Below are 21803 nucleotides of genomic sequence, written 5' to 3' on the forward strand. Positions count from 1 at the left end.
ATCCCCCCCAGCAAAGGCAGAATAGGGCCGAGCGTCAGCCTCGTAGTACTAGGCGCCATGAGAATGATGGGCCAAACCAAGCTAACAGAGGTCACTACCCTCCTGGTACCAGGAGGGACTCGGAGCTAGGCTCTGCGGTCCGTGGACCCCCATGGCATGACGATGCACGGGGACACCGCGACCAGCGCAGGCCACCCTCTAACGCTCGGGGCGTTTCTGCCAGAGACGGGAATAGAGGGAACAGTCAGTCTCACCACATCCAGTCAAGGTTCAGAGATGGCCACGGGTACAATGAGGCCGACTCAGACAAGGGAAATGCTGGTGGGAGGAATGGAGAAAGAGGTAAAGGCAGGAGCCAAGTACCTCAAGGTGACCAGCCAAATAGACAAGATGCTGGGGGGCAGCCCAGACAAAATAATGTCTTCAACCGGCTCAGAGGTAGCGAGCAGCGAAGAAGAGAAGAGGACCTGAGAGATGTACTCAACGATCGTCGCGAGAGGCACGGCGAGAACATCCCCCCAGCCACGGAGGCCACCGCAATTCCTGCCGCAGTGCAAGTCCAGATAGACGCACTCAATCAGGCTGTGCAGCAGCTGGTCGGAGGAAGGACTTCTTACATCGACCACGACAGGAGGAAAGGTACTCCTTTCATCCAGAGGATAGCTAATGCTGAAACTCCCAGCAAGTTCAAAATGCCTACGCTCCCGAACTTTGATGGATATGGGGACCCAGTCTTGCATGTGAATAAATTTGAGATTCAGATGGACATTCAGAAAGTGTCCGAAGACGCTCGGTGCAGGATCTTCCCTGCAACACTTTCTGAAGCCGCGCAGAAGTGGTTCTTTAAGTTCCCCCCTGCAAGCATAGTTTCTTGGGAAATGTTCGTAAGGGAGTTCTACGGACAGTTCTATGCGGGTCGTGTGCACCTAACCGAAGCAAACTAGCTGGTCGAGATTCGCCAGCAGGACGGAGAGTCAGTGAAGGATTACGTCCAGCGCTTTATGCGAGCGGCAGCTGGAGCAAAAACAGTAGGAGACGAAGGCAAGATGATGGCCATTACCGCAGGGGTAAAGCGTTGCTCTCCCCTCTGGAAGAGTCTCCGAAAGGAAGGAGTTAAAACAACCCAGGAGTTCCTGGACCGAGCTAATCGATACATCAAGCTCGTGGAAGCCATTGCTGACGATGGAAAACCCTCGAACAAGGGTAAGAAGGCCGCTGAACCTGCCAAAGTTGCCAATGGTTCCAAACCTAATGGCAACGACAAAGGCCACAGAAACGGCAACAGTAATGGCAAAAATGGTGGGAAACGGCCGTATAACGAGCCTTCCACCTCCGACAACAAACGAGCCAAGGGTAATCGTTATGAACCTATGTTCACTAACTACACTGCCCTCGTCGAGTCTCGGGGAGAGGTTTATCAGGCCACAAGCTCTAGTGTGCCTTACAAGAAACCGGGACCCATTCGAAAAGACATTTCGAAAAGAGACACCACCAAATTCTGTCATTACCATAACGACTACGGACATGACACTAACGAATGCAACCAGTTAAAAGACGAAATCGAGTTCCTTATTAGACAAGGACACTTGAGAAGATACGTACGGGTCTCAGGAACTCCCCTTGCCTTGGGGAGCAGAAGGCCTTTCTGCAGAAGGGCTACCTGTGGGTTCCCTGATCGTAACTCCTGTTGGCCTCCTCCTAGGAGGAGGCACAGGAGGTTGCTGCTCGGGAACCCCCTCGGCAGTGGCTTCATCCACCACGGGCCCTCTATTTTCATGGCGAGGAGCCAGGAGGCCAGACGACCTCAAGTTCTTTTCGAGTGTCAGGGTCTTGACACATTTTGCTGCATCAGACATCCTGGCCAGAGTGTTACACCTCGACACCATGTTTGGTGTTGGGGTCGGACGTAACCAAGGGCCTGAAAAACAGATTAAGTTTGAGAAAAAATGAAAGGAAACACTCTATGTTAAAGTATCGACCAGACGAAGACAAGTTTATACCTCCTCTCGCAAAGGCCAAGTCGTCACTGGTTATGTCCGGAGTAAAGAAGTACTCCTTGTTGTAGTGCCCCACGTTTGATATATGGGTAGTACCACTCAAGAACGTCCGGCCGGTCTCCTGGTGGCAGAAGTGGAAAAAGCCCGTCCCGTTGTGCTGTGGGTTGGACTTGAGGTCAAAAAGATAGTTGACCTCGTGAGGTGAAGGTTCTGGCCATTTGTTAAGTTTGTACAGGACATAGAGTGCGGCCAGCATTCTATATCTGTTTGGGGTTATTTGGAAGGGAGCGACGCTGAAATAATTGGCCACCCCCACAAAGAAGGGATGAAGAGGGAGATAAGCTCCCGCCTCAATGTGATACCGGGACGAGGCACTGTTCGCCCCTCCTGGACGGTTAGCCCTCTGGTCCGCGGTGGGACGTATAATGGTTACCCCCGTAAGGGGGAATTTCCTGAAGCAGTTGGCAACCATTCGAAGGGTCACCGAACTGGCTGGGGGAGTATACCACTCGACATCAGGCGGATTCCGATGATGAGGACGAGCCCTAGTTTGGATATTAGGGTCAGGAACAAGATTTTCTCGATCGTTGGTCGAGGGGGCCCTAGCCTGCGAATCAGGATGGGCAGGAGGAGTAGTGTTGCTTTCAGACTCGGGCCTTTTCTTGCCAGAAGACTTGGAGCGGGCCATTGGAGAGGAAGGATGTGGTCTGGAAGAGGGTCGCGAGAAAGGAATCTCGTGGACACGAACAGCTGGTTGTTCTTCCCCCTCGAGCAGCTGGGCAAGAAGGTCATCGTCGATGGGTCTTTCACCTCCCCACAAATCTGGCATTAAAGTCTGCAAACAGAAGAATGGGGAGGTGAGGAAATAGAACTCTAAAAAGCTTTTTAGAATAACGCTGGTCGAGTATAAAAGTTAGGCTTTTATACAACAACATTCTATCAAAAAGCTAGTTTTTCTACACGAACAGTTTGAAAAGTGGATCAAAGGGTGAAAGTAAAAAGTTTTTCTGTAAAAGCTTTTTCAACTTCTCTTAGGGCGGGAAAAATTTATTTTTCAACTGGCTTAAAAATAGAAATGTTACTTCGGTTTTACGTCCTAAAAAGCATGATCCTGGGTTTTTAAACTAACTCGTAACTCTACTACGCCTACAAAACATTCTGCCTACAAGCATTTTAAACCAGAAACAGAAAGACTTAAACAGTATACCACCAGAAGCATGCATCACGAGAAATTAGAAGCATGGGGTTTCGAAAAATCACCAAGAAAAGTGATCGTGAATGTGGAAGAAAGGTCTTCGGAGATTAAAGAGTCCGCGGTCTGAGTCTTGGAAGTGCAGGAAAACGGTCTCCGGAGATGATGAAAGCTTTGGTTTTTAGGGTTTTCTGCAAAGATAATGGCGTGCGTAAAAAGAAAGAAGAGGCTCCGACGGTCTTATATAAGTTTGTCTCTGATATTAAAAAAGTGTGATCATTAGTTTTCCTTTTTCAAAGTATGGGGAAACGTGATGGCCGTCAAAATCGTTTCTGGGGAACTGAAAAGACACGATTAGATAGAAGTGGGTTGCTTTTTTCAAGAACACACGAAGGGTTCTGACACGTCAGGAGGAGTTACCGAAGAGTCGTTCGTTCAAAGTTTATTTACTGTTCGTAGTAAATAAACTTTGGGGGGCAAATGTTATCCAATAAATTAGCATTGGTGACGTGGAAAATAATCTCTTGACACGTGGCTGATACCTGGAAGTGTCTGCTAGAGTATCGACCAGGAGACACAGTAGAAGCAGGGCAAGCCTGTCTTACCCGCCACCAGTCTGGTCGGTAGTTCCGCATACAAGGCAACATTTATGGGAAGATCTTTATGAATCCGAATTTATCTCATACAATCTTCTGGATACCTGATTATTCAGGGAAGAATATCTGTAACAATCTTGTGTAACCCTCCTTGAGCCTATAAATAAGAGGAGATAGCTCAAGGGGGGGGGGGGGGGGATCTTTCTGGGTACTTTGGAATCATAGGAAGCAATAGTAATTCTCCAAGTAAATCTGTATTGTTCTTGAGAAGAGTGTGAAACTCATTGAACCCTGGTTCTTTGATCTCCATTATGATCTTATATCAATATTATTCTAAGTGGACGTAGGTCATTACCAGATCCTGGGGCCGAACCACTATAAATTACCGTGTTTTATTTACTTTTGTCATTGCGTTCTTCTCTATACATTCGTCCATATCAATTACGTTTTGACTCCGTGTCAATTGGCCAAATCTTGGGTCAACAATATTAATATTTCTAAAATATAGGTTAAACTTATAAAATCCATAACTATTTCTACGAGTTTCCAACTAAATCCTGGCTTGAACCAATAACCACGAAGACTAAAATACTACAAGCTACTATAAAAATACTACTACTACTATAAAAATTCAGAGACACTACTATAAAAAGAAGTTCCACTCAACTCATATCTTTAGTAAATACCAACTTGTCGTCCTCTTATGAAAATTTACTGTTTTCTATCGTTTAACAAAATACCGCTTATTGATCCGTTTTAAATAATATCTAACAATGTTATATCGTTCTCTTAAAGGTTCTACAACCCAAACTCCCATTCTTACCCATAACCTAGGATCTCTCTTTATGTTATTTTTGAAAAGAAGGGCAATTGAACCTATTTATCCATAAATCAGCTGCTGATGACGTGACAAGGATTTTCAACACGTAGCAGAGATACAGCTCGCCTATCGACCAGCATTATTTCCACATGAAAATATCACGTTTTATATACGACCAGACTGGTTGTATACTCAGTTCATTTATGTAAAGATCTGTACAGTTGTAATGATATCCGAGAATATCTCTTCATTATGACGTGCAGATCCGTTTATTAAGAATAGATATTATTTCCTAATTCATGTAACTCTTCCTGAGCCTATAAATACTCAAGAAATAGCTCAAGGAAGGGGATGAATCCTTTTCTTTTGGAATTATAGTACAATTATCCATTGTTTGTATTGCTTTATTCTTCCAAGGTCTGTGAAACTCAAGAACACTAGTTCTTTGATCTACATTTGGAGCTCAATACTTATAATAGTATCAAGTGGACGTAGGTCATTACGAATCACTGGGGCCGAACCACTATAAATCTCTATGTTCTTTATCTTTCCATTAGATCATTTTCTCAAACTCTATATTACTTTCCTTTCGTTTTCTAGACTCCGTGTTGTTGACCAAAATCAAGGTCAACATTCTGGTTTCATTGAGAGACTTGAATTCAAGAAAATCTAATGGCAAAGACTACCAAGAAGACTGGACAGCCTGCTGCTGCACCATCCCAGCCTCCTCCCCCAATATGGCTAAAGACGAACCTCATTTGGAGTTCGATGAGGAGGAAGTGGACTCTGAGGCCGTGAAGACAACACTGGGGGTGTTGCAGGATGAGTTGGCCGCTCTGAGGGCCAATCAAGAGAGTACCGTCGAGATAATGGCGTCATAGTAGAGAGAGATAGAGCGCCAGTGCCAACAGCTGAGCGAACAATACGCGGAGATGGACCGTCGTCAGAGGGATGCCATGGCAGCCCTTGAAGCAGCCCTCCAGTTGGCTAGGAATCAGGCTGCACTTGCCTCACAGCCTGATCAACCCCCAAGCGGGCCACCTCAAAGAGGTCCCAATCCTAGCCCTCCGCTCTAGCCAACAAGCCATCAATGGTCGGAGCAGCCACCGATGCCTCAGGATGATATCCCACCTAGGGATCCTGAGACGCAGCCTCCGTCCCAGGCTGGTCGAGGCAATCCCCCGTGCCCTTGGTAGAATAGGGTTGGGCAACAGCCCCGCAGCCCTAGATGCCCAGGGGTGAAAAGTCGCATCCACCGAGCAAGGGGCAGCGCCCTTCTGCCAATAGAAGGAACTCAGAGACAGGCTCTGCGGTCAAGGGCCCCCCACGGCATGACAATGCATAGGGACCCACCGACCAACGCAGGCCTCCCCCTAACGCCCGAGAAATGCCAGCCCAAGGAGGCAACAGAGGAAACAGTCGGTCCCACCATAGCCAGTCAAGGTTTAGAGATGGCCACGACTACAATGGGGTCGACTCAGGCAGAGGAAATGCTGGTCGGAGGAACGAGGAGAGAGGTGGAGGCAGAAGCCCCCCACCTAGAGAAGACCGACAAGCAGGACATAATGCTGGGGGGAAGCCCAGACAAAATAACGTCTTTAGTCGGCTCGGAGCCATCGAGCAGCGGCGAAGAGACGATGACTTGAGGGATGTGCTCTACGACCGTCGAGAAAGGCACGATGAGTACATTCCCCCAGCACCAGAGGCCCCAGTAATTCCTGAAGCCGTTCAGGCTCAAATCGATGCCTTGAACCATTCTGTGCAGCAGCTGGTTGGGGGGCGGACATCGCACAACGAGTATGAACGGAGGAGAGGAACCCCTTTCGTACAAAGGATTGCTGTGGCAGAAACCCCCAGCAAGTTCAAGATGCCGAATTTGGCAAATTTTGACGGGTATGGAGACCCGGTATCTCATGTGAACAAATTTGAGATACAGAGGGACATTTAGAAAGTCTCTGAAGATGCTCGCTACAGGATCTTCCCAGCGACCCTTTCCGATGCTGCTCAGGAGTGGTTCTTTAAGTTCCTTCCTGTAAGTATAGTATCCTTGGAGATGTTTGTGAAGGAGTTTTACAGTCAGTTCTACGCGGGTCGTGTGCACTCCATCGAGGCGAACCAATTGGTCGAGATACGCCAGAAAGAGGGGGAGCCTTTGAAGGAATACGTTCAGTGCTTCATGCGAGTCGCAGCAGGAGCCAAGACTGTGGGCGATGAAGGCAAGATGATGGTGCTAACCGCTGGGGTTAGACGCCATTCTCCCCTCTGAAGTAGCCTCAGGAAGCATGGGGTTAAAAGTACCCAGGAGTTTTTAGATCGAGCTGATCGGTACATCAAGCTTGAAGACGCGATTGCCAATGAAGGCAAGTCGCCAGCAAAAGACAAGGGGCCCAAGGAAGAACCCGCCAAAGCCGCCAATGGGTCTAAGCCCAATGGCAACGACAAAGGCAATAGGAATGGCAACGGAAAAAATGGTGGAAAGCGGGCAAGTGGCGAACCCTCGGCTTCCGAGAGTAAACGACCCAAAAATAATCAGTATGAACCGAAATTTACCAATTACACCGCCCTTGTTGAAAGCCGAGCGGAGGTTTTCCAAGTGACCAACTCGAGCGTGCCCTACAGACGATCCACACCCATAAGAAAAGATATCTCCAAGAGAGATTCAACAAAGTTTTGTCGTTACCATAACGACTACGGGCACGACACCAATGAGTGTAACCAGTTGAAGGACAAGATTGAGTTCCTGATAAGACAGGGACACTTAAGAAGGTATGTACGAGCTGTGGAAGGTTCTCAGCGAGAGGCTCAAGGTGGCAACGAGTCGACGCTTGCATGCCAGTGCTCGCCACCTTTACAGCCAGCTCCCGTGGCAGGTACCCTACTCACCATCTGCGGAGGCCCACATCTTGCAGGAAATAGTGGAAAAGCGAGGGAATGATATGATCGAACCCTATGCCACGACCAGGACATCGAGATGATGAGTGTCAAGGATCGCGCACCAAAAAAGGCTCGAATAGAGGAGGAACCGGTCACCTTCTCTGAGGACGACGCCCAACATGTACGATTCCCACACTCCGATCCGCTAGTCGTGGATGTCCAAATCACAAATATGATGGTGAAGAGGGTATTGGTTAATACAGGAAGTTCAGTCAACATCCTAGATAAGTCCTCATTGGAAAGGATGAAATTGTCCATTAAGGACCTAGAGCCATGCAACCAAACCATTTATGGTTTTTCCAGAGAAGGGCTCACCCCAGTGGGGTCAATTAGACTCCCAGTCACAGCAGGTACTACGCCTGTTTACAGGACATTACTCAATACTTTTATAGTAGTTGATTGTCCTTCGGCGTATAATGCCGTGATAGGGAGACCGATTCTGGTTGACCTTCGAACCGTCACTTCTGTATGGCACCTCGCCATGAAATTCCCAACAGACGCAGGAGTAGGATGCTTGTTGGGAAACCAGCAGGAGGTGAGAGAATGCTACACCGCCTCGATCACCAAGGCAAAAAAGGGTGTATCGAGGGATGCCGCCGGGAAAGAGTTGCAAATGGCAACTGATGTTCAAGCCTGCTCAGGTGATAATCTCACCAAATAGGGCGTTGCCCAAAGTGAGGATAGAGACTTAGATCCTCGCTTTGGGGATTTCAAAGAAGAAGTAGGCCCCATCGAGGACCTTGAAGAGGTCCAACTCAATGAGGAAAATTCGACTAGAGTTGTGAAAGTCGGTAAAAACTTAGAGACAACAATAAAACAAGCACTGGTGGAGTTCTTAAAGAGGAACCAGGGCGTCTTTGCCTGGTCGCATAAAGACATTGTTAGGATAGATCCTACAATCATCATCCATGTCCTGAACATTGACAAAAGCTTTCCACCTGTGCAACAGAAAAGAAGGCTGCTCGACAAAGACCGATCAAAAGCTTTGAAGGAAGAAGTTAAGAAGCTGAAGGAGAATGGGTTCATCAGGGTTATCCATCATGGGTCTCCAATCTCGTACTCGTGCCCAAGATGAATGGCAAGTGGCGTACGTGCGTGGATTTTATAGACCTCAATAAAGCCTGCCCCAAAGATTGTTTCCCACTCTCGAGGATCGACCAGCTGGTCGATGCCACTGCAAGACATGAGATCCTCTCATTCATGGATGAATACTCTGGGTATAATGAGATCAGTATGCATCCCCTTGATGAGGATCGAACTAGCTTTCGAACCGATACAGGGCTCTACTATTACAAAGTGATGCCCTTTGGTTTGAAAAACGTTGGTGCGACTTACCAGAGACTCGTCAACCACATGTTTAAGGAGCTGATCGATGCAAACATGGAGGTTTACGTCGACGACATGTTGGTTAAGTCGAAGAAGGCAGAAGGACATTTAAGGGATTTGTAGGAATGCTTCAACGTCCTGAATAAATATAGGATGAAGCTAAATCCCCTTAAATGTTCCTTCGGAGTTGGATCAGGGAAGTTCTTGGGATTCATAGTTAACTCAAGAGGAATTGAAGCTAATCCCGAGAAGATAAAAGCCCTGATCGAGATGAAGTCGCTAGTGAAGATTAAGGATGTCCAAAGCTTGACCGGGAGAATTGTTGCTCTTAGTAGATTTATTTCAAAATCAACGGACAAGTGCGTCCCATTTTTCAATCTACTCAGAGGCAATGAGAAATTTGAATGGATAGATGAGTGCAAACAGGCCTTTCAAGCACTGAAAACGTATATGGCCCATCCACCCATCTTGTCAAAGTCGGTCGATAAAGAGACTTTGTCAATCTACCTGGAAATCACGGATTACGCTGCTAGTGCCGTTCTGGTAAGAGAAGAAAAAGATGTGCAGAAGGCTGTCTATTACGTAAGCAAAAGGCTGATCGGAGCAGAATTGTGATATCCCCCCATTGAAAGGTTAGCCTACTGCTTAGTATTGGCCTCTAGGAAGTTGCGGCCTTACTTCCAAACCCATCCAATTACGGTATTGATCGACCAGCCTCTTCGGCAAGTCCTGCAAAAGCCAGAGGCTGCCGGAAGATTACTAAAGTGGGTAGTTGAACTCGGGCAGTTTGACATATTCTACCTGCCGTGAGAAACGATAAAGGGACAAGTCTTAACTGACTTCATCGCCAAGTTCACAGAGCCCGTGGGAGGCGAGTAGATCAAGGAGCCCAGGGAGCCTGAATGTCAAATCCAAGCACCCTCATGGAAATTGTTCACAGACAGTTCATCTAACGAATCCCACACAAGAGCAGGAGTGATATTGATAACACCGGAAGGGCATCGATTTCACTATGCAATAAGATTTGACTTCACTTCCTTTAATAATGAGGCTGAATATGAAGCATTGCTCACTGGATTGCGGTTAGCCAGGGATATGAACATAAAAGCGCTTGATGTCTATAGTGATTCTCAGCTAGTCGTGAATCAAATCTTGGGATTGTATCAGGCGCGAGGATTGAAGATGGTCGCCTATCTGAACAAAGCAAAGGATCTGTTAGCCCAATTCGACAAATACACTCTCCAACAAGAACCTCGTGATCAGAATTCCAACGCGGACGCTTTGGAAAAATTGGCAAGTGCAAAAGATGCTGATACTCTGAACATAGTGGCAGTTGAGTGACTATCCGTGCCCATCATCCAAGCAGCAGAAAACCACTCTAGTCATCCAGATGACGGATGCATGGATGGTGCCATATGTAGAGTATCTATCAAGCGACGTGCTACCAGCGAACATAAACAAAGCTAGGACCCTTCTGCGGCAAGCTGCTAGGTATATCCTGGTCGAAGGAATCCTGTAGAGAAGGGGATACTCACTGCCACTTCTCAGGTGTATTACAAAGGAGAATGCCAAAGAGTTGATGAAGGAGGTACATGAAGGTTTTTGCGGGGACCACGCTAGGGGGCAAAGCCTGTCAAAAAAGATCCTAAGGCAGGGATATTTTTGGCCAACCATGAATGAAGATTCCATGGAGTTCGTGCGAAAATGTGACAAGTGTCAAAGGTTTTCTAAAATCCTGCAAGCAGCTCCCAACGAGTTAAAGCAGATGCAAAGTCCATGGCCCTTTGCAGTTTGGGGAATAGATCTAATCGGATCTTTGCCTACGGGGAAAGGTAGTGTAAAGTATGCCGTGGTTGCCGTTGACTACTTCACCAAATGGGCCAAAGCTGAGCCACTCGCGACCATAACGACGAAGAAAGTGCTTGACTTCGTAGTCAAAACATCATCTATCGCTATGGATTACCAAAGAAGATAGTCTCAGATAACGACACCCAGTTTGACAGTGATCTATTCACGGACTTCTTCAAACGTCACGATATTATCTAAAGTTTTTCTTTAGTCGCTCATCCCTAGGCGAACGGGCAAGTCGAAGTAGTTAATAAAATGCTGAAGGATACCCTGAAGAAAAGACTTGAAGAAGCCAAGGGAGCATGGCTAGAACAGTTGCCTAAAGTCGTCTGGTCGTACAGAACTTCCCACCGGACAGCAACAGGTCATACCCCGTTTTCCTTGGCATACAGGTATGAAGCCATGTTTCCTGTCGAGTTGGATCCACCGTCGCACTGCAGATTAACGTACGACCAGGATTCTAACAGCCAGCTATTGATGGAATCCTTGGACTCGATTGATGAAAGGCGTGAACAAGCCCAGCTCTGAGTAGCTGCATACCAGCAGAAGGTCGCCCGATACTTCAACTCGAAAGTGTGAAAAACAAAATTCAATGTTGGAGACCTAGTGCTCCGAAGAGTTTTCCTTAACACACCGCGACCAAGCTGCTGGAGTACTCGGACCAAATTGGGAAGGGCCTGACCAGATTGATGAATTCCTTCACCCAGGCACTTATAAACTTGCACGCTTAAACAAGGATTTTGTTCCTCGATATTGGAATGGAGAACACCTGTGCAAGTATTATCAATGAACAATTCTTCTTAAAGAATTGGCTTGTACACATTTTACTTTTTACAAGTTTTGTGTAAGATCTTATTGATCACTCGTAAAGACATGTTTAGTCCATTTACTACGAGAATAAAAGGGACTGTGCTCAGCCAGTCATTTCTTGCCAACTATTGTATTTATTACAAGTATTTGCTCATTACGTGTGTTTTTTTGCTGTATTATAATTCTAATCATATTGCTACGAGCAGTAACTATCAGGCAGGTTCTAGTCAAGGCAAGTGACCAAGGACCTAAAGCTCCCCGATCACTTGGAGGGCATACAATGTACAAGTAAGGAAATCATATCGTTAAAAGGTATGTAAACACATGAGCAAAATAGGTGAAAGCATCCTAGGGCACTTAGAGTATTTTTCAAAATTTTGATATTTTGTTGAATCAAACCAAAGTGTTATGCTAAGTTCGGTCATGCGAACAAATAGATGTTATAATAATATGCAAATATATTATAATATCAAAGCGATCCTTTTACATCGCAAGTGGTAACTACTTGGATGTAATTGTTCAAAATAAAAGTAAGAGCTGCCCACGCAGCAAACCAAAAAATTATATTGTCTTTTCATCACGACCCGTAGGTCATGTAGTTAAAAAAGAAAGAAATATAAAAAGAAAAGACTAAGGAGCTTGAGGAGCTGGAGGATCCTGGGGAAGATTCTGGTCGACAGCACCTGCAGCTTCGTTGTCTGCACCCTCCATCCCGGCGGCCAGCAAGATCTCGGGGGAAGCAGGGACCCTCGTTCTTTCTTCTTCAACCAATTGAGTCGCGCAGTGAGCCAGCTCAGCTTCCCTCACATTCTCAGGAAGGTAGTCAAAATTGGCGCCCTGATTGTGCTTCCAGAAATTGTAGAAGCACCTCAGGGTGGCATTTTTGTACCTTTCCAAGTTGACGGCATTGGTCTTCTCCAAGTCCTCAACCTGACCCTTCAAATCTCTGGTTTCCTGCCTGCTCGTGATCAAGTCGATCTCGAGCTATTTAGCCACTTTGAAGTTAGAACGGTTGGGATCCTTGTATTGGTGCCTTTGCTCGCGGGTTTTTTTTTTCAGAGACTTCAGCTTCTCCTCCAACTCCTTAGCCAGTTGGGCCATTTCTGCAGTCATTGCCGTCAGTTGATCAGCATGTTTGGCCTCAGCCACTTTGAGTTCATCCTCGTGCCGTTGCTCCGAGGTCCTGGCCTGCTCGGTGACAGCACCCAGGCGGATGCGGCTGGCAGTAAGGGTTAGCATGGCCTATAGTCATAACAAAAATGAGACAAATAGTAAACTAACGAAGACTTGTTTCCACAAAAATAGATAACTTACACTAGTAAACTCGTTTAGAGCACGGTTCAGAATTGGGTTAACACCCATCGTCTCCGTAGCAGCCATTGCCTCTCGGCAGCGTTCATGCTTCGCGATCTTGGTGACCCTCTCCTTGATCAGCATGAAGGCGCGACCAACCATCTCGTTCCCAGTTGAAGCAGGATCTCCCTACTGAGGTTGATCAGATGGGGTAGCGGGAGAAGGAGTCGACCCGGCTGCAACAGATGGAGTCTGCTGCTCGTGGGGAGAAGGCGAAGTCGCGGTGGCAGAGGGCCTGTCCTCCGAACGACCTGCATTCCGGGCCTTCTTCGCCTGAGGCGCTTTGCTGCTCTCCCCAGTATGTCTCTTACTGGCTTTCTTCTTGCTTGGAGGAGCTGTGGCAGCCTCTGGGATGCTGTAAAGATCAAACACATTGGTGGAGTCCATGTCTGAAAAGCAAGAACAGAGTCAAATAGTGAGATTGCATGAATGACCAAACACATTACATCAGAAAAAGGAACAAAAAAGGATTGCAAAAGTCCAATACCCGAGCTATTATTACTGGTCGCTACACTACAGACTCTACCAGTCTTACACTCATTCTTTGACATGAAGAAGTCTGGCCCTAAGTGTGGAGCATATTTAAAATTGACGTCCCCGTTGAATAGATGACAAGGAATTGGCAAATTGTCTAAAAGAAAAATAACTATACTGTTGTCATCTAACGAGTCGTCAGAGAGGTCGGCAGGCTCGGTGGCCTTCTGCTTTCCTTGCCAGGGCCTCTCTGCTCGAGGAGTGCCAGTAGGTTCCCTGATCGTGGCCCTAGTCGTTCTCCTCTGTGGAGGTGATGCTTGAGGTTGCTGCTCGGGTTCCTCTTCGGCGCAAGCACTCCCTGCCGAGGGCCCCCTCATGTCCGATTGAGGGGCCCAGAGGCCAGCCAACCTAAGGTTAGCCTCTGTAACCAGATTCTTGACACTCTTTTCAGCATCAGTCATGCTGGCTAAGAGTGCCGATCTCGACTCCATCCCCGGAGTTGGGTTTGGTCGCATCCACGGGCCTGGGAGACATCAAAAGTTTAAGACATTGTGGAGGAAAACACTAAGTGAAGAAGTCATCCAGTGATCCAAAAGTTTTACCTCCTTGTGCGAAAGCCAGGTTATCCGCGACCATGTCAGCTGTAAGGAAGTACTCTTGGTAGTACCTCCCCACGTTTGAGATGTGGGTCGTGTCAGTCATAAAAGTGCGCCCAGTTTTCTGATGACAAAGGTGGAAGAACCACGTACCTTCATGGTTGGGGTTAGATTTGAGGTCGAACAGGTAGTTGATCTCATGAGGCAATGGCATAGGCCATTTCTTCTGGCTGTACAGGATATAGAGTGCTGCAAGCATCCTATATCCATTCGGTGTTATTTGAAAGGGGGCAACTCCAAAATAGTTGGCCACCCCCTGAAAGAATGGGTGAAGAGGCAAGGTGGCCCCTGCCTCAATATGAAACCGTGACTAGGCGCTACAGGCACCTCCAGGCAGATTAGCCCTTTGGTCTGGGTTGGGCTTGACTAAGGTCACCCCTAGCAGACTATATTTTCTTAAGTAGTTGGCGATCATTCTGATTGTCACCCTACTTTCAGAGACTACATGCCACTCAACATCCGGCTGAATGGCGTGTCGAGGGCGGGCATGTCTTTGGATGTTTGGGTCTGGAGCATTTTCATCTCGACCACTGGTCGAGGGAGCATCACCCGCAGTAGTAGTAGCAGGCTGATGGGAAGTGTCGGAGGTTTTTCTTTTCTGGGCCTTGGTTTTGGTGTGAGCCATGTTTTTGATTAAGACTGGGGAAGTGTTTGGATTGGTACGAGAAAAGGGAATGTCGGGTATCAATGTCGAGGGTTGTTCTTCATCCTCGAGCAGTTAAGCTAGCAAATCGTCGTCGATGGGTCTTTCTCCTCCCCACGGGGCTAAACTATCGGGCCGCGCCCTAAGGTCTGCCAAGGATCGCCTTGCTCACATTCTTAAGCATGACCGCTGAAAAGAGGCCATGGCTGAAGCAGAAACAATGGGGGTCGACCAGATCCTCAATAGAGCCCTCAATGAAGTGGCCAGTGTAAGTAATCTTCCTTCTCTTTTGTGCTCATGGTCTTGATTTTCCTTTTTGAAGTCAGTCTAACTCTTATTCTTTGATTGCAGGCAATGCTAACCATGACGGCTGCTCGCGCCCGCGCGGGTGCAAGCGTCGATCAGTCCTGTGCTAGGGAGTCGAAGCTAATGGAGGAGCTTCGAGCTGCGGAGGCAAGGCACGCAGGAGAGCTGGAGGTGGTGACCCAGCAGAAGGATTCTTTGGCTGCGGATTTGGTGGAGACATAGGCCTCTTTGGAAAGTGCTAGAAAATAGAGAGAGGAATACCAGGAGGCCAGCCGAATCCATTGGCGTGAAGTCAAAAGGTTCCAAGAGGAAAATCTTGCGAAGGACAGGAGCATTGCCAGCCTCAAGAGCCAAGTGGAGCAACTCAAGCTCACGAACGCCAAGGACCTGGAAAGGAACAAGAATGCGACACTTCGATGTTTCTACGACATTTGGAAGCATAATCAAAGTGCCAATTTCGGCTACCTTCCAGAGGATGCCAGGAAAGCTGAGTTGGCTCGCTGTGTTGCATGACTGGCTGCCGAAGAAAGGGCCAGAGTTTCTGACTCCCCCGAGATTTCGCTGGCCATGGGGATGGATGGAGGGGAAGCTGCAAAAGATGTAGTTAACCAAGATTCTCCCCAAGATCCTCCCACTGCTCCTTAGCTTGTTTTTTACCTATTTTATTTTCTTTTCCTTACATGACCCACAGGTCATGATGTTAAGACAATATTTATTTTCTTATTGCTGCATGGGCAGCTTTTCCTTCTAACTTTAAATTTACATCTAAGCAGTACTGCTCGTGGTGTAAAAGGATTCCTTTAATATTATAATATTTTTGCTTTATTATAACATCTGTTCGCATGACCGAACTTAGCATAGTACTTTGGCTTGATTTAACAAATTATAAATTTTGAAAAATACTCTAAGTACCGTAGCATGCTTTCACTTATTTTTCTCATGTGTTTACATACCTCTTGGTATGCTTTGCTTTCTATGTACCTTATATGCCCCCCAAGTGATTGAGGAGCTTTAGGTCCTTGGTCATTTGCCTTGACCACAACCTGTACGAAAATTACTGCTCGATATAAAATGTAAAACTTATAATACAGCAAAACAACACACGTAATGAACAAATACTTGTAAAAAATTACACAGTTTGGCAAGAATGACTGGCTGCGCACAGTCCCTTATAATTCTCGTATTTAAATGGACTAAACATGTCTTTACGAGTGATCTTTGAAAGATCTTACACTTATAAGCGATTAGCCATATAACATGACTAACCCTTTTTCAAAACATGTAAAAAGTAAAAATTAATACAAGCCAGTCCTTTAAGAAGGATTGTTTACTGATAATACTTGCGCAGGTGTTCTCCATTCCAATAATGAGGAATGAGATCTCCATTTAAGCGTGCAAGTTTGTAAGTGCCTGGATGAAGGACTTCTTCAATCTGGTAAGGTGCTTCCCATTTTGGTCCGAGTACTCCAGCAGCTTGGTCGCGGGTGTTTAAGAAAACTCTTCGAAGTACTAAGTCTTCGACGTTGAACTTTCCTTCTTTTACTTTGGAGTTAAAATGTCAAGCGAATTTTTATTGGTACGCAGCTACTCAGAGTTGGGTTTTTTATCGTTTCTCCTCGATCAGATCTAGGGACTCCATCAACAGTTGGATATTTTGGTCTTGGTCGTATGTGATTCTGCGATGTGAGGGCGGATCTATCTCGACAAGAAACATAGCTTCATACCCGTATGCTAAGGAAAATGGGGTATGACCTGTTGCTGTTCGGTGAGAAGTTCTATACGACTAGAGGACTTCAGGCAGCTGCTCTGGCCATGCTCCTTTAGCTTCCTCGAGCATTTTCTTTAGGGCATCTTTCAATGTCTTATTTACTGCTTCGACTTGCCCATTTTCTTGCGGATGAGAAACTGAAGAAAAGCTCTTGATGATGCCATGTCTTTCGTAGAAGTCTATGAACACGTCACTATCAAACTGGGTGCCATTGTCCGAAACAATCTTTCTTGGCAATCCATATCGACAAACAATGTTTTTGATGAAAAAATCAAGTACTTTCTTTGTCGTTATGGTTGCGAGTGGCTCAGCCTTGACCCATTTGGGGAAGTAGTCGACAGCCACCATTGCGTATTTCACCCCACCTTTTCCTGTCGGCAAGGACCCGATTAAATCTATACCCCATACTGTAAAGGGCCATGGACTTTGCATTTGTTTTAACTCATTAGGAGCTGCCCGTGGGATCTTGGAAAACCTCTGACAGTTATCACATTTTTGCACAAACTCCATCGAGTCTTCGTTCATTGTCGGCTAGAAATAACCTTGCCTTAGAATCTTCTTTGATAAGCTCTGCCCCCCAGCGTGGTCTCCATAGAAGCCTTCATGTACTTCCTTCATCAGCTCTTTAGCCTTTTCTGGTGTAACACACCTGAGCAGTGGCATTGAGTATCCTCTTCGGTATAGAATACCATCGAACAGGATATACCTAGCAACCTATCTTTGAAGGGTCCTGGCTTTGTTTCTATCCGCTGGTAGTATACCGCTCGTGAGATACCCCAAGTATGGTGCCATCCATGTATCTGCCAACTGGACCTCCATATTGGTTTCGTCTGCTCGTATACTGGGTGCGCGTAGCTGCTCAACTGGCACTATATTTAAAGTGTTAGCATCTTTTGCATTCACGAGTTTGGGTAAGGCATCTGCATTTGAATTCTGATCTCGAGGTATTTGCTGGAGGGTATATTTTTCGAATTGTGCCAACAGATCTTTTGTTTTGTTCAGATAAGCCACCATTTTTAGGCCTAGTGCCTAGTACTCCCCTAAGACATGATTCACTACTAGCTGTGAATCACTATAGATATCTAGCACCTTTATGTTCATGTCTATAACTAACCTTAACCCAGCAAGTAGGGCTTCATACTCAGCTTCGTTGTTCGAAGTGGTGAAATCAAACCTAATTGCCCAGTGAAATTGATGCCCTTCTTGCGTTATCAATATTACTCCTGCTCCTGCGTGAGATTCGTTGGATGATCCATCTGTGAATAGTTTCCACGAAGGAGCTTCAACTTGAGGCTCAGGCACACTAGGATTTTCACCCTGCTCGCTGTTTGGGAGTTCAGTGAATTCGACAATGAAATCAGCCAAGACTTGTCCTTTTATTGCTGCTCGCGGTGAGTATGTTATATCAAACTGCCAGAGTTCAACTGCCCATTTCAACAAACGACCAGCAGCCTCTGGCTTTTGCAAACTTGCTAAAGGGGCTGGTCAGTCAAGACTATGATTTGATGGGCTTGGAAGTAAGGACATAACTTCCTTGAGGCCAAAATTAGGCAATAGGCTAATCTTTCAGTGGGAGGATATCTCAATTCGGCTCCGATTAACCTCTTGCTCACATAATACACCGCCTTTTATACGTCTTCTTCTTCTCTCACTAACACCGCACTAGCAGCATATTCGGTGATCGCCAGGTATATGAACAAAGTTTCCCCATCTACAGGCTTTGATAAGACCAGAGGCTGCGCCATGTGGTCTTTTAAGGCTTGGAAAGCCTGTTCGCAGTCTTTAGTCCATTCGAACTTCTTGTTGCCCCTAAGTAGATTAAAGAAAGGGACGCACTTATCTGTTGATTTTGAAATAAATCTACTGAGCGTGGCAATCCTTCCAGTCAAACTTTGCACATCTTTGATCTTTACTGGCGATTTCATATCGATCAAGGCCTTGATCTTTTCGGGATTAGCCTCGATTCCTCTTGAATTGACAATGAACCCCAAGAACTTCCCTGATCCTACTCCGAAGGAACATTTGAGAGGATTTAGCTTCATTTGATATTTGTTCAGAACATTGAAACACTCTTGTAAATCCTTCACATGTCTTTCTGCCTTTTTTGACTTCACCAGCATGTCATCAACATACACCTCCATGTTTACCCCGATCAACTCCTTAAATATGTGGTTAACTAGTCGCTGGTAAGTCGCACCAGTGTTTTTCAATCCGAAGGGCATTACTTTGTAACAGTAAGCCCTGTATCGGTCTGAAAGCTAGTGTGATCCTCGTCAGGGGGATGCAGACTAATCTGATTGTACCCTGAGTATGCATCCATGAAGGAGAGGATCTTATGGCTTGCAGTTGCATCGACCAGCTGGTCGATCATTGGGAGTGGAAAGCAATCTTTAGGACATGCTTTATTAAGGTCTGTGAAATCCACACAGGTCCACCATTTTCCATTCGGCTTGGGAACCAGTACTGGATTAGAGACCTATGATGGATAAAACGCCACCCTGATGAACCCATTCTCCTTCAATCTTTCAACTTATTCCTTTAAGGCTTTTGATATGTCTTTATCGAGCAGGTGCCTTTTCTGTTGCAGGGGTGGAAAGCTTTTGTCAACATTCAGGACATGGCTGATGACTGCAGGATCTATCCCAACCATGTCTTTATGTGACCAGGCAAAAACTTCTTGGTTCTTCCTCAAAAATTCCACCAGTGCATATTTGGTTGTTGTCTCTAAGTTTTTGCCGACCTTCACAACTCTGGTCGGATGTTTTTCGTCAAGTTGGACTTCTTCAAGGTCCCGACAGGTCCTATACCATCCTCAACATCCCCAAAGTGAGGATCTAAATTTCTATCCTCACTTTGGGAAACACTCTATTTGGTGACTTCATCAGCTGATTGGGCTTGTACATCGATAGCCATTTGCAGCTCTTTTGGAGGAACACTCCTTGGCACCCACTTCTTGGCCTAGGTAATTGAGGCATTGTAGCATTCCCTGGCTTCCCTCTGGTTTCCCAATACACATCCTATCCCTGCATCTGTTGGGAATTTCATGGCCAGGTACCATATAGAGGTGATGGACCGAAGGTCGACAAATATTGGCCTTCCAATTACTGCATTGTAGGCCGAAGGACAATCCACTACTATAAAAGTAGTGAGTAGTGTCCTGGTGGCGGGCGCAATTCCTGCTGTTACTGGAAGCCTGATTGACCCTGTTAGAGCGAGTCCCTCACTAGAGAAACCATAAATAGTTTGGTTGTAGGGCTCCAAGCCCTTGACGGACAACTTCATCCGTTCCAGCGAAGATTTATACATGATGCTAACTGAACTTCCTGTATCGACCAGTACTCTTTTCACCATCATGTTGGCAATCTGAACATCCACGACTAGTGGATCGGAATGTGGGAACCGGACATGCTGGGCATCATTATCAGATAAAGTTATTTCACCGTCCTCTGTTCGAGCCTTCTTTGATGCCCGATCCTCCACAGTCATCATCTTGATGTCTTGGTTGTGACGTAGGGTCTGAGCGTATCGTTCCCTTGCCTTTCCGCTGTTTCCCGCAAGGTACGGGCCTCCGCAGATGGTGAGTAAGGTGCCAGCTACGGGATCAGATTGTAAAGGTGGCAAGCATTGGCATGTAGGTGCCTGCTCGTTGCCACCTGGAGCCTCTCGTTGGAAAGCTCTCGCGGCCCGCACGTATCTCCTCAAGTGTCCTTGTCTAATAAGGAACTCGATTTCATCCTTCAGCTGGTTACACTCGGTCGTATCGTGTCCGTAATCGTTGTGAAAATGATAGAATTTGGTTGTATCCCTTTTTGAAATATCCTTTTGAATGGGAGCGGGTCTTTTGTAAGGCACACTGGAACTTGTGGCTTGATACACCTCTGCTCGTGACTCGACAAGGGCGATGTAGTTGGTAAACCTTGGCTCATAATGATTGCCCTTAGAGTGCTTACTCTCGGAGGTAGAGGGTTCGTTATGGGGCCTCTTCCCCCCACTCTTGCCGTTGCCATTCCCATTGCCTTTGCCGTTGCCGTTGGGATTTTACCCATTGGCGGCTTTGGTGGGGTCTTCAGTCCCCTTATCTTTATTTGGGGTCTTTCCCTCACTAGCAAATTGCATCCTCGAGCTTGATGTATCGATTAGCTCGATCCAAAAATTCCTAGGTAGTTTTAACCCCATGCTTCCTGAGGCTACTCCAAAGAGGCGTATGACGCCTAACTCTTGCAGTTAGGGCCATCATTTTGCCTTTGTCTCCTACTGTTTTGGCCCCAGCTACTGCTCGCATGAAAAGCTGGACATAATCTTTCAGTGGTTCTCCTTCTTGCTGGCATATCTCCACCAGCTGGTTTGCCTTAGTTGGGTGCACACGACCCGTGTAGAATTTTCTGTAATACTCCTTTACGAACATCTTCCAAGATACAATACTTGCAGGAGAGAACTTAAAGAACCACTCCTGTGCAGCATCAGAAAGTGTTGCAGGGAAGATCCTGCATCGAGCGTCTTCAAACACCTTCTGAATGTCCATTTGTATCTCAAATTTGTTGACATAAGATACCGGGTCACCATACCTGTCAAAGTTCAGAAGTGTGGGCATTTTAAACTTACTGGGGGTTTCAGCCATTGCGATCCTTTGTATGAAAGGAGTGCCTCTTCTCTTGTCGTACTTGATATGAGACGTTCTTCCCCCGACCAGCTGTTGCACTACTTGGTTTAGGGCATCTATTTGGGCTTGAACGACCTCATGAATTACCGGGGCTTCTGGTGATGGGGGGGAACGTACTTGTCGTGCCGTTCTCGGCAGTCGTTGAGTACATCCCTTAGATCATCATCTCTTCGCCGTTTCTCGCTGGCTCTGAGTCGGCTAAAGACGTTGTTTTGTCTGGGCTGCCCCCCAGAATTATGTCCTCCATGTCGATTTTCTCTAGGTGGGGGGCTTCTGCCTCCACCTTTCTCCTCGTTCCTCCGACCAGCGTTCCCTCTGCCTGAGTCGGCCTCATTGTAGCTGTGGCCATCTCTGAACCTTAATTGGTTATGGTGGGACCGATTGTTTCCTCGGTTGCCTCCTTTGGCTGGAACTTCCCAA

The sequence above is a fragment of the Humulus lupulus genome, chromosome 4 (assembly GCF_963169125.1).
Source record: "Humulus lupulus chromosome 4, drHumLupu1.1, whole genome shotgun sequence".
Taxonomy (NCBI): Eukaryota; Viridiplantae; Streptophyta; class Magnoliopsida; order Rosales; family Cannabaceae; genus Humulus; species Humulus lupulus.